Raw genomic sequence first — 16448 nt, 5'->3', positions numbered from 1 at the left:
GCTGCCTTATGGGCCCGTGGTTCCTTGGTATTCGCCACAGCACCAGTGTTATCACAATAAATCGTGATTTGTTGTGGAAGATTAGGAACCACATCCAAATCCAGCAGGAAGTTTCGGAACCATATAGCCTCTTTGGCTGCCTCCGAGGCTGCCACATATTCGGCTTCCATGGTTGAGTCTGCGATGCATTTCTGCTTCACACTCCTCCATATTACGGCTCCACCTCCCAAAGTAAAAACACATCCCGAGGTGGACTTTCTCTTATCCTTATCTGTCTGGAAATCCAAATCGGTATATCCTAGAGGCAATAAATTAGAGGACTTGTAAACTAGCATATACTCCTTAGTCCTTCGCAGGTACTTGAGTATTGCTTTTACAGCACTCCAATGTTCTTGTCCTGGGTTTGACTGGTATATGCTAACCATGCCCACGGCAAAGCAGATATCAGGCCTCGTACATAACATTGCATACAGTAGGCTCCCACATGCCGAAGCATAAGGAACTGCCTTCATGTTCTCTATCTCCTTAGGTGTCGAAGGACACAGCCTCTTTGATAGAGTAACTCCATGTCTGAAGGGTAAATTACCCTTCTTGGAGTCCTGCATGTTAAAACGAGCTAATACGTCATCTATGTAGGGCTCCTGAGATAAATCCAACATCCTTTTTTTGCGATCCCTTATAAGTTTGATCCCAAGGATGTATGCTGCTTCACCTAAGTCCTTCATTTCAAATTGTTTGAACAACCATGCCTTTATTGAAGACAAAATCTTAACATTGTTTCCAATGAGTAAAATGTCATCAACATAAAGCACTAGAAGAACCACTGCATTTCCCTCCCATCTCTTATACACACATGCATTTACCTAGAAGCTTGTTTAAGACCATAAATAGACCTCTTCAGCTTACATACAAGATGCCCTTGGCCTTCTTTAATGAATCCCTCTGGTTGCTGCATATAGATGGTTTCCTCAAGATTTCCATTAAGAATAGCTGTCTTGATATCCATTTGCCAAATCTCATAATCGAGCTGAGCTGCTATAGATAAAAGAATACGGATTGACTTAAGCATGACTACCGGCGAAAAGGTTTCCTCATAATCAATACCTTCTTTCTGAGTATACCCTTTCGCAACAAGTCTTGCTTTCCAGGCTTTCACCTTTTTGTCTGATCCCCTCTTTTTCTTGTGGACCCACTTACATCCAATAGGTTTTATACCTTTGGGTGGTTCCACGAGCTCCCAGACCTGATTAGAATACATTGATTCCATCTCAGAATCCATTGCCTTTTTCCAAAGACTTGCATCTTTGTCTTGTATTGCCTCTTCGTATGTCCGGGGATCATCATCATGTTCACCAGAGACCAAGTCCGAAGACTCTCCCAAAAACATGAATCTGTCGGGCTGTCGAACAACCCTCCCACTACGACGAGGAACTGGTGCGGTATTAGTGACCGGTCGCACAGTCTGCTGTGGTTGTTCTACTTGTACTACAGGTTTATTATTCGTCCCTCCCACTAATTCATTATATAGTCTTCCTCTAAGAATCTTGCATTGGTGCTAACAGTGACATCCTAATCCTTAGGACTATAAAATAAATAACCTTTTGTTCCCATGGGGTAGCCTACAAACAGCTTTACTTCTGTACGAGATTCTAGCTTAGTCGCGTTCTTGTTCAGCACATGTGCTGGACAACCCCATATCCGAATGTGTCTCAGACTCGGTTTGTCCCCGGTCAACATTCTAAAGGGGTTTTAGGAACCGACTTAGAAGGTACTAAGTTCAGAAGATAAGCTGCTGTCTCTAAGGCATGTCCCCAAAAGGACTTGGGTAAATCCGAATAACTCATCATCGATCTAACACTCTCTAAAAGAGTCCGGTTCCTTCTCTCTGCTACACCGTTCTGCTGGGGTGTGCCTGGTGCAGTCAACTGGGATTCTATCCCATTCTCTGATAAATATTCCCTGAATTCCCCAAGCAAGTATTCGCCACAACGATCAGATCGTAGTGACTTGATACTTTTGTTATGTCGCTTCTCCGTTTTAGCTTTGTACTCTTTGAATTTATCAAAGCACTCAGACTTACGGCGCAACAAATAAACGTACCCATATCTAGAATAATCGTCAATAAAAGTGACGAAATACTCATAACCACCTCTTGCTTGGATATTCATGGGTCCACATAAATCAGAGTGAACCAATCCTAACACTTCTTTGGCTCTATTCCCCTTTGCCTTGAAAGGCCTGTTGGTCATTTTACCTTCCAAGCAGGATTCACAAACTAGAAATGGCTCCACTGCCAATGAGCCTAAAGGCCCGTCTACTACCAGTCTTTGAATCCTCCTCAAGTTAATATGACCTAATCTCAAGTGCAAAAGATATGTTTAGTTCAAACTAGAAGGTTCCTTTCTTTTATTAGAGGTAGAGAATGTGTTGTTCAATACCCTATGTTGTAGTTGCAGTGCAGGTTGACTAGGATTAATTATATACAAATTCTCTTGCAATGTACCAGAACATATAATCCGTTTATTCATCATAATAGAAACATTACGATCCATACAAACATTATAACCATCCAAAGCAAGTTTAGAAACCGAAATCAAATTCCTTTTAAAAAAAGGTACATAAAGACAATTGTTCAAAACCAAAATCCTATCAGAACCAAAAGATAAATGAATAACTCCTACTGCAACTACTGCTACTTTCGTAGCATCTCCCATGAACACGTAGATCTCACCATCTCTAAGCATTCTGGATTGCTGGAACCCCTGCATAGAGTTACAAACATGATCAGTGGCTCAAGTATCTACACACCAAGTGCTCGTAGATATAGCCGCTATAAATGTTTCTGTAACTAGAGAAAGAGACATACCAGTATTGTTTGTCTTCTTAGGAAGAGGTTAATCCTTTTTCTAGTGACCCGACTGCTTGCACCGGTAGCACTTCCCCTTAGGCTTTTTCACACCACCTTGAACTCCCACTGCCTTCACAGCTTGCTGTGTCTGAGCCTTTTTCTTCTTCTTATTGCCTTTCGGCTTAGAGGAAGAACCTTTCTCAGCCACATTCACTTGAACACTCTGGCGAAATAATCCTTCAGCTGCCTGAAGTTCTGTCAGCAGTTCCGCAAGACTATACTTCCTCTTGTTCATGTTGTAATTCAAGCAGAACTGCTCAAAACTCTTGGGCAAGCTCATAAGGACAATGTCAATCTGGGTTTCCCCGTCAAGCTCAGCACCAAGGATCTCTATCCTATTCAGATGTGACATCATCTTGAGAACATGATCCCTTACAGGTGTACCTTCAGCCATCTGAGTGTTCATTAAAGCCTTCATGGCTACTTGCCTAGCAGCCCTATTCTGATCTCTAAAAAGTTATCCGAAGCAGTGGCCATAGCCTGATGCTGATGCTGCAAAACACCCGACATTGCTGCCAGAATGTAACATCGCGACATCTCATCAGCCTTTGTCCACCGCTTATAATACTCTTTCTCCTCATCAGGAGCATCAGCAGCGGGCTGCTCAGGCTTGGGTTCATAAGTGCAAAACTTGTACTCCTCAGCAGTCAACACAATGTCCAAATTACGTTTCCATTCAATATAGTTAGGTCCGGTAAGTTTGTTATCCTTAAGTATGGTGAACAGTGGATTAAAACTCATTTTATCCTGAGATTCATGCATGAAAAAATCACATTACACATAAAGAATGGTGCATTAAAAATTAAGACCTATTGGTTCCTCTAACAATTATTAAAATTAAATGCACCAACATTTAAACACCATAAGTTTCTGGTACGTCACGATGGTTGACATGTATACCACCTAAATTTGTTTAAACGTTCCTTCGGTCCTATTACTAAACAACAAGCCACGTTGGGGTGGTCTATATTATTTTTCATAGCTAAGTGTATACCATCATCAAATCTTAAATTACCCGAAACCTATGGAACTTGGTACGCCACGATGGGCGGCATGTATACCTTCCAATATTTCTTGAAAAGAATACTTCAATTTAATATTCGTGTCTGATTTGATTTCTAGGCAGTGGAGGAGTCACATCGGTCTCACTTAATACCCATAAGCCTTAGAAATCGCCCCAAATAAGAGATAAAGAAAATTCGTATCTACTCGTATTAAAAAAAGAAGTTTGTTCCAGTAATATCTATAACATTCTATACACCATAAATTACATGCCACGATGGGTGACGTATACATAATTTATATTCGTCTTTATGTTAAATTACATACAAACAATGATGGAGACCATGGGATTTAATATCATATTAACTCCCTCTCCCACTTAGAATTTACTTTGAGGATTTTAATCTAGATGCATCGCCCTATGTTAGTTCTTCGAAGTCCACATGCATACTATCAGGGTCATAGCAACACAAAGAACACATAACATGGCAGCATACTAACATGATTAAAGCATTAATGAAAAACATCCCTATGTCCATGTCATTCTAGCATGCGAAGGGTTAGTATCACATGGCATAACAACACAAACAAGAAACACATAATAACAATAATCAAGAGTCATAATAAAACACATCCACTATTATGGCCCTGGAAAAATCAGCTTCGAATTCATCCTTCGATAGAATCCAGAAAACTTCGAGAGCCTGTTTGGAGGCCTAAACGGCCTCAGAATGCGTCGAAAAATTCCGAAAATAGCCTCAAAAACATCTCAACTGGGCTTTTCCCAGTTGTAGCTAGCTCCGTCTCGTTCTTCCGCTTTCGAAAAGTGCTCGTTCGCCCAAATCGGACATCGTATGCAAAAGTTACGGCCAAAACAGTGCAGCACCCCCCGAAACCCTAATCGCAGCATCGGAAGATCTCTGTTTCTTGCAGCCCCGTTGATCAAACAATTACATACAAATTGTACAGACGAACCAGCCTATTCTATTACATCAGATCATAATCTAAAAGAATTACAAATTGAATTAAAAGATAAAACTATCACGATCAACCCTCGTGATTTACAACAGCCACGATAAACCACGTGGAATCCAAACATAACAGATTAATTAAAACACGGCCATAATAGTGGACAACGACCTGCATCACAGAATCACTATATACATGCATATATAATCATGACATGAACTACATATCATAAATCGCAGAAGCGCAACCTCGCTCTGATACCATTGTAGGAACAATCGGACCTTGACCCTGCGTTTTATGATACTTATTAAAAGTTCGAACATAATATTAACCTTAATCGCTACGGCGCAAGCGATTCAAATCCACGTCTTCTACTGTATTCCTTGATTCTTCTTGGACGAAGTGTGGCCTTCGATCTCCCAAGGTGTGCCTCTCCTTAAAGCTCCGAAAACCCAAAACCCTAGCTGTCTCCTTGAGAAAAACGTCTGCCTCTCTCAAACTCTAGGATGAATTCGTTTTGGTGTGTTTTTCAGCTTTAGGAGAACGAGAATATATATAGGCTATAGTAGGGATCATGGATCATTAGGTCAGGCCTTTCAATGACATTCTGGGCCAGGCCCAATGTCATTAAATATTAATTCAATCCACTAAAGAATTAATATTTGCACTACCTTTCCTAATTCCGTAAATTAATTATTTAATTCGGCTCCCATATTAATTGCTTATAAATTCCCCATGTTTAAGATATCGCATGTCCATTAATTAAATTAATTTCTGACAATTAATTTAATCAATATCTTTTATCCTTGATCATCCACTCAACCTTATAATTATGCAAGAACAAATCTGCCTGCAGGACTAAAGCATAATTATCTTTATGAGCTTTCAAGAGGACATCATCCCCCGAATATATTTTTCGGACACGGTTTCCTTTTATAGTCAATATCCCACTCTGTATATAATGTCATTGCCCAATACATAAATTCGTAATTTAAAATAAATTACTTAATTTATGAGTCAAGGCATGTGCATCAAATACAAGTGTCAATCACTATATCCGGATTAAGAAATTAAGCATTAATAACATCATAGAATCTTAGTTCTTTATTGTCAGAATTAAAGAAACAATTATTCTACTATTTTGATCCCGTTCAATATACACAAAGTATACAAGTATTATTCAATAGTCAAGATAAACTATTTCCAAATAATACTTCAGTCATTCCAATGGTTTGTCTAACACCATTTAGACTGTGAACCTTTATTATATTACATAAGGAACTCGACAATCTAATCTTCTGCTATCCCATTTGATACTAGATTGTCTACAATATATAATATACAGGCAATGTGAAAACATGCATTCAAGATTCTCAAATAATTGTTATATACTTCAAATGAATATTTCAGTATAACCCTAACAGTGTGGTCGTGTCTGGGTATGTGTGGTAGTGAGCATATTATGTGGCTGTGATGTGTGAGTTAACAGGCAAGGATTGGGGTTACAAGGCGGAGAGTAGTTAGTCAGGAGGTGATGCTTGTGGCATAGAAGAGAGGTTGTTGCTAGTACTACCGGGCTGGGGTATGAGTTTTGTTAGGGGGCTCGAGCTGGTGGCCGGAACAAATAAAGGTTGAGGCAAGAAGGTTGTGGATAGTTGGAACGAAGATGCTGCAGGTCGTGTGGAGATCTGGACTGCTGGCCATAGCGTGTGAGGCTGGTATGTGCGAGGGTGTGACAACAGAATGGGTTGCTTGACGAAATCAGGGGAGTGTAGTTGTGTGGAAGTTTAAGCTTGGTTGCAGACTGGAGTGGGTAAGGAGTGGAGTTCCTGTTCTAGTATGTGAACATGACTTGTGATTATTTGCTAATTCTAAGATATCGGATATTAATTTATATTATTATTATTATTGTTTATTATTATTATTACCATTACCGGTACTGATAATGGTAAATAATAATATTAATTATATTAATAAGCGATATATTGAATTAAAGTGTTTGCTCGTAAATATATGACTGCTGTAATAGAATTGATCAAATATGCCTATTTAATTTGAGTTGGATTATATACTAATGTAGTGGATATATATTGATAATAGTTCATGCTAGCTGTTTAATTATTTACTTGAATTCTTTGGTTATCTGGAAATGTTTATATGTATTAGTGAAAGGCGATAACTAATATTTAAAATATTGCAAGTTTATTATTTGATTAAAATGGTATAGATTATATGTTATACACGGAGAGTTACTTTGCAAAGATTTGATTGGAATGGTTGGATTTATTGTCAGTAAATGATATAAGTTTGTGAAATTACGAGTTTTTTATGTGCATTGTTTTAGGGGCTTGCATCTAGAATTATATTTTAATAAGTGTTCTAATTGAAATATGTGGATATTGGTTGTGAGGTTATTTGGAATGACTAAATGGATTATCATGGTGTCTTAGTTGATGTTAGTCATTTATCTGTTAATTTATTTGATTTAAAAGTTGATTAGTTGGTTGTTGGTAATAGTTTATAACAGGTGGATAGTCCAATAAACAGAGGATATTCTGCCGAATTTTATTTAGAAATTAAGTGTATTCTGTCTATAAATAGATATTTGATAGTTAGTAGCATTATATTATATTTGGATGGAATATGTATGTTTCTTGATTATGTGGTTATTGTTTGACTGATCCAGTGTATATATATTATTATGTGGATATCTATATATATTTTTGTTTACTATATATAGATATGCGAAGGGTAGTTAGTTGCGGATTCTAACAGCATTCAGAAGTAATTAGTTTCGTCTGATCCGACGATTGAAGTATTGTCTTACTACGTTACAGAGTCGACCGGATGTTCAGAAGTAGTTGAATTGTATCGTGGAGCGAGGCCGGCATGAACCAATAAAGTGAAGCTGTGGTATGGATATTCAATTAAAGTCTGTCAGAAACTAAGCAGTAGGAAACAGTTCAGTAGATAGTACCATTAGAAATCTGAGTTAGACATCGGAGTTAAGGCAAGTATTCCTATTTAACTTTTATATTTAAAAGCAAGTTGTTCTGTTTTCCTCTTGTGGTTAAAAGCCAGTTCCCATTTTCTTCTATTTATTCAAGAATGATTTTGAGACTTTTGGAATTCTTTATTGTCAAATGTGTTTCATGGTTTACTTTGTCCTTGTGGCAATTGGTTATTTTGTTCAATATTCTCTTGATATTATATCTTTTAAGAATGTTGGGCATACAAATTATATATGATTTCAAACTTGATTAACAGTAAATTGTGGTATACAGAGGGGTACTCTGCAGGTTTTGATTTAAGAGGTTGGATACCTTTTGGGTTTAGTAACATGAAAATGATGTTAAAAGACTTCTAATATAGAAGTATTATTTATAAAACTGTTAACCAATCGGAATTCATTTGCTGGACCGTGGTGCCGGTCGTGAGTTACATGTTACATTATTTAAGGCCAATGTGTGCCTTGGGCCCCTTAATTCTTGGGACAGGTAGCACCCTGTGCCCGGTGCTTGATGCTCGACTGATCACCGTGTCAGCACAACGCACCGTAAGCGAACGATTTTTCACAGAATAGTTTTAAATGATTAGATTCTCTTGTATTTGCCATACTTTTATAGAATTATAACAGTTGTTCTCCATTGTTGAAAATACCTGGCAAGTTACATACAAAATCTGATATATTTCATTCTCTTTTTATTTATTACAATTGTTCTTTTATATATTTGATGAGCATATTGCTCACCCTTGCTATTCCTTTTAACCTTTCCAGCTAGGGATTAAGATGATTCGTTTGTCAAGCTGCGCGTAGGAGTAATGCTAGGCGAGATTGCCAGGGAGATGTCTTCAAGAATAGTTCTGGTTAGAATTGATTTATTCCAGTTCAGTTGTAAATAGATTTATTTATTGGTTATCATTTATTCTTCTTATCGAGGCTTAACTGATAATGTAGTTTAAGTTGTAATAATATTGTAAGTTTTGGTTTCTGATTTCAATGCTCTAACCTATTAGCGATCCTGTTTTAGGGGGTCAAAGTTATTTTTATTTAAATCTCTTTTAAAATGTCCAGATATTTTAAATATCTGTTTTACCTTCTTCCGCAAATAAAGGTTTTAAATTGTTTTTCTTTTAGTGGCACCAAATCAAGACCCCCGGATTTGAGGGATGTCACAGAATCTTCAAAACCGGGAGGTTGTTTTACATAAACTTCTTCTTCAAGAATCCCGTTTAAGAAGGCGGATTTAACATCCATTTGATATACCTTGAAACCTTTATGACACGCAAATGCTAAAAGCATTCGAATTGATTCTATTCGTGCCACAGGGGCATAGGTTTCATCGAAGTCTATACCTTCCATTTGAGTATATCCTTGAGCGACTAATCTCGCTTTATTACGAACTACCGTTCCATTTTCATCAAGTTTATTTCTAAATACCCATTTTGTTCCAATTATGGAAGTATCTTCAGGTTTCGGAACGTGTTCCCACGCTTTACTTCGAGTAAATTGGTTTAATTCATCTTGCATTGCATAAATCCATTCCTCGTCAAGTAATGCCTCTTTAGCAGTCTTAGAATCTATTTGAGATAGAAAACTAAGATGATTCACAACGTTTTGAACTTGTGAACGCGTTTGAACTCCTTTACTTAAATCACCCAATACATTATCTAAAGGATGACTTCTTATAATCGGAATTTCTTTAGGAAGTTCTTCATCTTGATTTAACAATTCTAATGGATTATTAGGAGGGGAAATCCCAACGTCCAAATTTTCGAATTGTCGAATAACATCTTCAATCCCATCTTATTGTGTATCTTCTTTATCAACAAGATCAATATACTTCGAGGGTGGTTTTGCTTCATCGAAAGCAACATTCACAGATTCTTCCACCACAAGAGTTTTGAGATTGAATACTCGGTATGCTTTACTATTTGTTGAATAACCGAGAAATATACCTTCGCTTGATTTAGGATCAAACTTTGTAAGGTAATCTTTAGAGTTTATAAATAAGCATTTACATCCAAAAACTCTAAAATAACTAAGTTTAGGAGTTTTGCCAAAATAAAGCTCGTATGGAGTCTTTTGAGTTATAGGGCGTAACAAAACTCTATTTAGTATATGACAAGCAGTGGACAAAGCTTCGGCCCAAAAATATTTAGGACGACGATATTCATTAAGCATAGTACTTGCCATTTCTTGCAATGTTCTATTTTTCCTTTCAACAACTCCATTTGATTGTGGAGTATAGGGAGCGGAAAAATTATGAGTAATTCCATTTTCTTCACAAAATTCAGTGAAGTTAGAATTTTCAACTTCTTTACCATGATCAGTTCTTATATAGACTATGGTATTGTTTTGTTGATTTTGAATCTTTTTGCACAAGGACGAGAAAGACTCAAAAGCATCACTTTTGGCTTTGAGAAATTCCGTCCACGTATATCGTGAAAAATCATCAACAATAACCAAAGTATAAGAACATCCTCCGAGACTTTGTACGGGTACATGACCAACTAAGTCCATATGTAATAGCTCGAGAGGTCTAGAGGTAGATACCATGAATTTATCTTTGTGAGATGCCCTTATTTGCTTGCCAATTTCACAAGCCTCACAAGTATGATCTTTTTGATAATTCAACTTTGGTATACCTCGAACACGATCATTTGTTGATATATTCTTAATCAACTTCATATTAGCATGTCCTAATCTTCGATGCCATAACCAAGGATCATCTTGAGTAGTGATTAGACATACATTATTGTGCTTGCTTATATCACAAGTATACACATTTTTACTACGAGGACAAGTAAGGACTATTTTTCCATCCTTATTAAGAATCGAACAATGAGATGGATAGAAGATTACCTTATAACCATTATCGCATAATTGACTTATCGAAAGTAGGTTATACTTAAGTCCCGTAACTAGTTGCACATTGGCAATCTTAAAATGTTCATTTCCAATATCCCCAATGCCAATAATATTACCTTTGCTGCTATCTCCAAACGTGACAACTCCAGCGGTTACCTTTTTAATGTCGTTCAAAAGAGATTTATTTCTCGTCATGTGCCTTGAACAACCATTATCGAGGTACCACATGTTTTGCTTAGCAACAAGGCATTCCTACAAAATAAATCAATTAAATTTATAGGCACCCTTCTGTCTTGAGGGTCTTGGGGTTAGTACTTCATAATAAAGATAGGGGTTTGAAGTAGGAAGAACATTTCTTGTAGAATATTCATTTCTAGGTACATTGTTCCTACCTTGATATCTTGAGTTATCATAGTACCGTGTATCTCTCGAATCATATTTATGAGAATTTGCATATTGATACACATGATTTCTATTATTTGGATAATGCATTGTATTTTGAGAATAGAAATCATAACTTGGTACATGATAATTCCTAGATGATTGACCATTTGGAAATGTGTTGTTCCATGTACCACTATATTGAAACGGTATAGGCTTTTGATGATAATTAAATCTTGGTTGCCTTTGCTCATTAGGAACATTTTAGTATGGTACATATTTTTCAACCTTGGGATTTTGTTTTGTTCCTTTATGAACCCATATATGCTTCCCCTTAAATTCACCATTCTTAAATTTGCAACTTTGAACGTCATGTCCATTTTTATTGCAATATGGACATTTTAGTGTAGGTGAACTAGAAGCTTTTTGAAAGATTCGTTCCTTTGGTTGAACATTGCTCTTTCTTTGAGCATTTTTATCATATCCCAATCCTTCATGATTATAGGATATTTTAGAATGTACCATTCTATCCAACATTTCATTGCCTTTTGTAAATCGTTGAATCGTCCGTTCAAGATCATTTTTATCATTGATTAAGGCATCAATCTTAGCATTTAAAATTCTTTCTTGATCTATGCATTGTGCTAAGATGTTGGAATGTTCATCCTTGATTTTGCAAGTTTCTATTTTGAACTCTTTTTCTTTTTCTTCAAGGATTCGAGCCATTTCGGTTTCGAGACTATCTTTTAGATAACTCGTAGTTGATCTTTCTTGAGCTAATGACTCATTTTGGATTCTCAAATTTAATAGATCAACATGAAGCTTTTGAATATTTTCATTTAATTGAAGCTTCTCATTTTGTATTTCTTCCGTTTCTATTATCAAGGAATCATTTTGAGAACTCTTGTAGGAGTTACAAGTCCTCTATTGGTAGTACTTGTCCAGCCACGAACCCATACCCTGCATCAGAGGCTGCTGAGATATGTGAAGCATCATATAATAAGGGTGATTACGATAGAGAATCACATGATTTCAGACGGTTCGTGGCTGATGCTGAACAACCTTTATATGAGGGAAGTGAGTCAACTAAGTTAGAGTCAATGTTGAAAATGCATAACTAGAAGGCTAGGTTCGGCGTCAGTGATAGTGCCTTTACAGCGCTATTAAGTACAATTGGCTCTTTCCTTCCTAAAGGTCATGTTCAGCCTAGTAGTACATATGAAGCAAAAAAGACTCTCTCTGACTTGGGACTCGAGTATATAAAATTTCATGCATGTCCAAATGACTGCATATTATATAGAGGTATATATGAAGAAGCCTCTGAGTGTCCCAAGTGCCATATATCTCGCTGGAAACTTAAAAAGGATGGTAAAGTCAGAATTAATGTGCCTGCTAGAGTTATGTGGTACTTCCCCATCATTCCTAGATTTAAGAGAATGTTTAAATCTGAGACTACTGCAGAGCTTCTGACTTGGCATGCAAAAAGGCGATCTGAAGATGGCCTCATGCGTCATCCAGCAGATTCTCCTTCTTGGAGAAACGTAGATTATAGGTGGCCTGAGTTTGGTAGCGAGGCAAGAAATTTACGCTTGGCATTAGCTGCGGATGGTATAAACCCTCATAATAATGGTCTGAACAATATGTGTAGTTGTTGGCCGGTTGTTTTAACAACATATAACCTTCCTCCATGGTTATGCATGAAGCGAAAGTTTTTGATGTTGACAATATTAGTATCAGGCCCACACGAACCAGGTAATGATCTCGACGTCTATTTACAACCACTAATTGATATTTTGAAGAAGTTGTGGGAAGAAGGGGAACCAAATGTATATGACACATATACTAAATCTAATTTACTTTAAAAGCAGTGCTGATGTGGACAGTGAATGATTTCCCCGCATATGGAAATTTGTCTGGCTGCATCAATAAGGGTTATATTAGCTGTCCAATCTGTGGTGACCAAACTGCAGCTAAATATCTAAGTAATAGTCGAAAAATGTGCTATCAAGGTCATCGTAGGTATTTAGATCGCCATCACCCTTATAGGAAGCAGAGGGTAGCTTTAAACGGGGAACAAGAGTTAGAGCAAGCTCATGTGCCACTGATTGGAGAACAAGTGCTAGAGCAACAAAAAAAATTAAATTTGAATTTGGTCAGGTGAAGAATAAGTCAAAGAAGGTTGACTGTGCATGGAAAAAGAAATCAGTTTTTTTTGAGTTAGAGTATTGGAAGTTTCATCATGTGCGGCACTATCTCGATGTTATGCACATCGAGAAGAATGTGTGTGAAAGTTTGCTAGGGACGATGCTAAATCTGAAATTTAAAACTAAAGATAGTGTCGCTTCTCATCTTGATCTGCTTGAAATGGGTTTAAGGACAGATTTAGCTCCTCAAATAGTTGATAAAAAGACTTACCTACCCCCTGCATCTTATACTTTGTCAAAGGCAGAAAAGAAAACCATGTTAGAATCATTGGCATTTATGAAGTTTCCTTATGGTCATGCGTCGAACATAAAAAACTGTATAAAATTACCTGAAATGAAGTTATTTGGGTTGAAGTCCCATGACTGTCATACTCTCCTACAACAGTTGCTTCCAGTAGCAATTCGCTTGGTGCTTCCAAAGAATGTTAGGGTAAGCATAATACAATTGTGCTTTTTCTTCAATTCTCTGTGCAGCAAAGTTGTCGATGTATCAAAACTGGATAAACTGCAATCTGATGTGGTGTTGACATTGTGCGAGCTAGAAAAAATATTCCCCCTTCATTCTTCGATATAATGATCCATCTTACAGTGCACTTGGTTAGGGAATTGCGTTTATGTGGACCGGGTTTTTTTAGATGGATGTTTCCGTTTCAAAGGTTCAATAAAGTTTTAAAAAGTTATGTAAGGAATCGTTTTTATCCGGAGGGTTGTATAGCTGAAAGTTATCTTGGGGAAGAATCAATAGAATTTTGCAGTGAGTTTGTAAGACAGAGTTGCACGACTGCTGGTCTTCGACATGATGAGGAAAAGGTTTCAGGGCCATTATCTTCTGTGACTATGAAAATAGTGGAACAAAAGGAAAGGGATGAGGCGCATTTGAATGTTCTTTTCAATAATGCTGAAGTTGAGCCATACATAAAGTAAGTATTTTTTATTATTTCTGTATTCATTCAATCTTAAGTATTAATTCCGTAATTGTGTTCTTATATTGTCTAATATTTTCTCAGGATGCATAAAGAGCAATTAAAAAAGATCTTTGGGAACAAAAAGAGTGATCAGTGGCTAATGGGGGAGCACAATCGGCTGTTTGCTGATTGGTTTGAAAAAAGGTTTCCTTCCTTATCTCATAAATCAATCAATTACAATTTATTTATCATATTAGTGCAGAATTGTCTAATAAATTAATGTGCTTCTTATACTTTGTCTGCAGGTTAGTACTGAAATGATGCAAAATGCTCAACGCGTTTCCGAAACAACAAGATGGTTGGCAGGAAAACCGTCTTTCTCTGTTCTGTCTTATGAAGGATATGTCGTTAATGGGGTTAAATACTTCACAAAGCAGCGAGACGATGCAAGGGTTGTTCAAAACAGTGGTGTGTCCGTAGTTGCCAAGACAGTCCTAGTGTCGAGTGCTAAAGATTTAAACCCAATTGAGAGTGAAATGACGTATTATGGTATAATCGAACAAATATGGGAACTAGATTACTATGCATTCAAAGCACCATTATTTTTGTGTAAATAGGCAGCAAATGACAGAGGCATTAAAGTTGATGAGCTCGGCTTTACACTAGTGGACTTCACCAGACCAGGCCACAAAAAGGTCAAATTTATCTCTGTAGACCAAGTGTGCCAAGTGTTTTATATTCAACATCCAATCGATACCAACTGGTCTGTGGTGCTTAAGTCGACTAATCAAGACTACAATGACGTCTACCATGAAGATGGTCTGGGAGACACCATATTAGATGAACCCCCATTTTGTTCCAAAATCCCTGTGTGTGATGTGTCTGATGGTGATGTTGGTATTAGCAACCAAAGACTGAATGTAGATGGGATTTGGTTACATAAGTGATTTAGTATTTGGTTGAATTTTTTATGTAATGAATGTTGTTATTTATATTTTGTTCGAACAACTGGACTTGTTTTTGTTTGAGTAGATAGTTTCATTCTTGTTTATTTATTTCAATATTATACTGGATTTGTGTCTTATTTATGTTTATTTTTGTAAACTTGTGATGACTGAGTAGATGGCATTACTTACTCTGTTTGGTTTTATATGTTGTTGACTAATTAGTTTAATGGACATTTTGCAGATTTAAGAGAATGGCACCAAAGAACCATAAAAAGGGTAAGAAGACTGGAGATGACAAGAACATCGAAGCCAATAAAGACATGGATATGGACCAAGTGCCTGACCGGCAGGACCAACCAGAAGAAATTGATGCAGCCTCGGAACCATAGGCTACAGTGAATACTACTCAATCTGAAAGAAAAAAGTCTGGATGTCCGCGAGGTGTTTGTGCTATATATTAGGTGTTGTCAAGGAAATCTCGTGGAAAGAAGCTGAAGATTACATACAATGAACGAGGAGTTCTTAACAGAATGAATAGGGCCAAGTTGCAATCCTATATAGGCATGTTGGCAAGGAATATGGTCCCTATCGATATTCCAAGTTGGCCGAAAATGGACTCTGAATAAAAAGATAAAATATGGACCGATGTTCAGGTAGTCTATAAATTTTTAAATTGCATCTGAGATAGAGGTTTAAATAATTGTCTAATGATATGTACTCTAAATGTTTCCAAGAAACATTTGACATAAAGCCGGAAAGTGAGGACTTTGTGCTTAAGTCTGCTGGTACAAAATGGAGGCAGTTTAAGGCTGATTTCACAAGGAACTATGTTATGCTACATATTGAAAATAAGAAAAAACTAAGTAAGCCACCAAAGCAATATGCTTTTGTTGGCAGGGGACCCTGGAAAAGGTTTGTTGCAGAGAGGAGGGCTTCTAGTTGGAAGGTACATATATATATATAATGAATTTAGGTACATAAATATAAATATATATATATATATATAGAATGAATTTAGTGATTTTACTCCATATAAGTTGCTGAATTTTGCTAATTTAAATATATTTTTTGTAGTCTGTTCGTGAGAAACATTGTGCAGTGGTCAGTAAGAGGAAATATCCACACCAGATATCAAGAAAGGGATATATTGGTTTAAAGGAAGAAGAGGTAACAAATGATTAATCTTTGTTGCAACTTCCATATTTGTTTGATTTCTATTCATGCATATTTTTTTGTTTCATTTTAAATAGATAAAGTCTG

This window comes from Daucus carota, chromosome 4 (assembly GCF_001625215.2).
Source record: "Daucus carota subsp. sativus chromosome 4, DH1 v3.0, whole genome shotgun sequence".
In the NCBI taxonomy this organism is placed as follows: Eukaryota; Viridiplantae; Streptophyta; class Magnoliopsida; order Apiales; family Apiaceae; genus Daucus; species Daucus carota.
The sequence above is the reverse complement of the archived record's forward strand: the minus strand, read 5'-3'. Positions refer to the sequence as shown.